Source organism: Gossypium raimondii, chromosome 6 (genome assembly GCF_025698545.1).
Source record: "Gossypium raimondii isolate GPD5lz chromosome 6, ASM2569854v1, whole genome shotgun sequence".
NCBI lineage: Eukaryota > Viridiplantae > Streptophyta > Magnoliopsida > Malvales > Malvaceae > Gossypium > Gossypium raimondii.
The window spans coordinates 15,358,941-15,362,972 of NC_068570.1; the positions used below are offsets into that span (position 1 = coordinate 15,358,941).

The 4,032-nt window shown below is 36.0% G+C and overlaps 1 non-coding gene across 1 annotated transcript; it reads right to left on the minus strand.

Annotated features, from left to right (window-relative positions):
- Nucleotides 1-286: 286 nt before the first annotated feature.
- Nucleotides 287-390, minus strand: LOC128042168 (small nucleolar RNA R71). The gene has a single exon (XR_008197374.1). It is a non-coding gene; the product is annotated as a small nucleolar RNA R71 (small nucleolar RNA).
- Nucleotides 391-4,032: the final 3,642 nt, after the last annotated feature.

Sequence of the window (4,032 nt, forward strand, 5' to 3'; positions counted from 1 at the left end):
AGGTACAACAATTCAAGCTAAATCCAGTTATGTTCCAAATACTTCAGACATTAGGCCAGTTCGGTGGAATATCTACTGAAGATCCTCACTTTCACCTCAGATTGTTTATGGAGGTGAGTGATTTGTTTAAGCTAGTCGGAGTACTCGAAGAAGCACTAAGGCTGAAACTCACTGAGGGATAGAGCCCGAGCTTGATTGAACTCATTGCCACCCTATTCCATTACAACTTGGCAAGAGTTAGCAGAACATTTCCTTATGAAGTATTTTCAACCTAGTAAAAAAGCAAAGTTGCGGAATGAAATCATGACCTTCCAACAAATAGATGACGAATCTCTATGAGTCATGAGAAAGATTTAAAGAGCTATTAAAGAAATTCCCTCATCACGGAATTCTGCACTGTATTCAGTTAGAGACATTATATAATGGTCTCAATGCTCATACAAGGATTATGGTACATGTGTTAGCAAATGGTGCTCTCCTTTCTAAGTCTTATAATGAGGCTTATGAAATTATTGAGAGAATTGTCAGCAATAATTACCAATGAACGAGATGCAGGATTACATGAAGTGGACACCCTCACTTCACTCACAGCTCAAGTATCTTCAATATCCTCAATGCTTAAGAATATTACTACTAATAGGTTTAATAATATTGCAACTTAGCCATCTAATTAATTTGAAAACATGGTCTGTGTATATTGTAGGGAGGGGAATTTGTTCAAAAATTTCCCATCAAACCCAGAGTTTGTTTATTACATGGGTAGTCAGAACCAGAAAAAAGGTAGGCAGGGACTGCAGTCCAATTTTTATAACCCATCATGGTGGAACCACCCAAAATTTTCTTGAAATAACCAAGGAGTTAGACTCAGTAACACTTACGTGTAACCTGGACCAACCCAACCACCTGGGTTTACCCAACAAGTTCAGAAACCACCACAAGCCAAACCTACTAATAGCTTAGAAAAATTAGTGAAATTGTATATGGCAAAAATGATGCCTTAATCCAAAGCTAATCAACCACATTGAAAATTTTGGAAAACCAAATTAGTCAACTTGCTACTAAACTTCAAAACCAACCACAAGGAACTTTTCCTACTGATACGAAAAATCCAAGAAATTCGAGGAAAGAATATTGCAAAGCATTGACTTTAAGGAGTGGAAAGACGTTAAAGCCCAACACCGTCAAAATTGAAGTGGAGCCCGTTGGCGCTCGAGAAAAAGTGGAAGTTCAACCAACTGTTGAAACTCAAGTTTCACAAGAACGAGAATCTTTAAATTTTGATAAGGTAATCCTTAAATCGATCAATTCTAATAAGCTAACATCTTCGTTAGATAAAAGAATGCCATAGAAGAATTGCCCAATTTAAGCAAATAATCTTCCAGCACCCTACCCTCAAAGGCTTTAGAAACAAAAGTAGAAAGTCTAGTTCAAGAAGTTCTTAAACGTACTCAAACAACTTCATATTAATATTCTGTTGGTAAATGATCTTGAGAAAATGTCGAATTACGCAAGTTCATGGACATCCTATCCAAAAAAATGATATTTGGAGAATTTGAAACGGTAGCACTGACAAAGGAGTGCAGCATATTCCTTCAAGATAAGCTACCCCTAAACATGAAGGACACAAGATGTTTTACCATAACTTGCAATATTGAGACATCTTATTGTGGTAAGGCGTTGTGTGATTTAGGTGTAAACATCAACTTGATGCCCATGTCCGTATTCAAAAAGTTAAAGATATGTGAAGTTAGACCTACTACGGTTACACTTCAATTAGCAGATCGATCATTAGCATATCCGGAAGGAAAAATCGAGGATGTATTTTTACATGTAGATAAATTCATTTTTCCTACTGATTTTGTTGTTCTAGATTTTAAAGTAGACAAGGAGGTACTAATCATCTTGGGAAGGTCTTTCCTGGCAACCAAAAGGACTTCAATTGATGTACAGAAAGCCGAGCTTACCATGCGTGTTCAAAATGAACAGGTAACATTTAATGTATTTAAATTTATATGATTTCCTGACACAATTGATAAGAGTTCTGCAGTATTCAAATTAAAGGAGTTAGTCGCACAATGGGAACTCAAATCTACTGAGGACCTATTAGAATGAGTCTTAATGTTAGACCCTCCAAGTGATGAGGAGGGGGAAGAATAATTAGCTTTGCTAGAAGCTAACTCAAAGGGGTTTATTACGCAATCCCGTTTTAAACTTTTGGAATTAGCAAACCGGGAGCATGTCCAACCAAAAGTGTCGATCGGGGAGCCACCTAAATTAGAACTTAAGGTACTTCCTTCACACTTAAAATATGTTTATTTAAATGACGCTTCTACTTTGTCTGTGATTATTTCAGCAGAGCTAACTAAAGAGCAGGAAGACAAACTGATTAGAGTGTTGAAATAATTTAAAAAGGGTATCGGATAGACCATAGCCGATATTCACGGTATTAGTCCATCTGTGTGCATGCACAAAATCATCTTAGAGGATGGAAAAAAAGGAATGATTGATAGACAACGGAGATTGAACCTCATTATGAAGGATGTGGTAGAAAAGGAATTTATTAAGTGCTTATATGCGCGTATAATTTACCCCATCTTAGTTAGTTCATGGGTAAGTCTGGTCTAGTGTGTGCCAAAGAAATGGGGCATTAAGGTTGTAAATAATGAAAAGAATGAGTTAATATCAAACAGAATGGTTACAAGATGGAGAATTTGTATAAATTACCAAAAATTAAACAAGACAACTCGGAAAGACCTCTTTCTTTTGTTGTTCTTGTATCATATGCTAGATAGACTCGTAGGGTAAGACTATAACTATTTTCTAGATGGATACTTAGGATACAACCAAATCACAGTATCCTTGAAGGATCAATACAAAATAACATTCACATGCCCGTACGATACGTGTGCCTTTAGACGTATGCATTATGGTTTATGTAATACACTTCCTGTATTTCAAAGATGTATGATGGCTTACTATCATGGTTGAGAAGTTTTTGGAATTTTTATGGATGATTTTTTAGTGTTCAGAGATACTTACAATGATTGCTTAGCCAATCTAGCCAAGGTACTGAGGTGGTGCGAAGAAACAAACCTTGTGCTTAGTTGGGAAAAGTGTCATTTTATTGTACGTGAAAGTATTCTGTTGGGACATTGAATAAAAAGACAAGGGATCAAAGTAGACAAAAAAATAGATGTCATTGAGAAACTCCCACCTCCAACATCTGTTAAGGGTGTTAGGAGCTTTTTGGAACATGCCAGATTTTATCGAAGGTTCATCAAAGACTTCTCCAAAATTGCTAAACCCTTATGAAAATTATTGGAGAAGGACGCAACATTTAACTTCGATGAAGAATGTTTGAAAGCTTTCAATTATTTGAAGACTCGGTTGGTCTCAGTACCAATCATTGTCACACCAGATTGGGAGTCGTAATGGGACGATGAAGAAACAAGATCTTTCATCCTATCTACTATGCAAGTCAAACTTCAATGAAAGCTCAACTGAATTACACAGTAATAGAAAAATAGTTACTTGCTATTATATTTTCTTTTGACAAGTTTCGATCTTATCTTGTAAGGACCAAAGTGATTGTTTTTACGGATCATTCGACTATCAAGTACTTACTCGCCAAGAAAGATGCCATACCAAGATTGATCTGATGGGTACTTCTACCTCAAGAGTTCGATCTAGAAATTCAAGATCAAAAAGGGTTAGAGAACCAAGTAACAAATCACTTATCTAGATTGGAGTAGCAAGAAGGGACTTGTCTTCTTATACCCATTAATGAGACATTTCTAGACAAGCTCATACTTAAGGAAAATCATGTCCATAATACCCTTGGTTTGCTTATTTTTCTAATTATTTAGCTTGTGGTTCAATGCTACCTGACGTATCAGTAAAGGAAAAAGTTTCTCCACGATATGAAGTACTATTTTGGGGAAGAGTCATACTTGTTCAAACAATGCGGAGACTACATGATCAAGAGATGTGTGGTAGAAAATGAGGTAAATGAAATTTTATATTATTGTTATT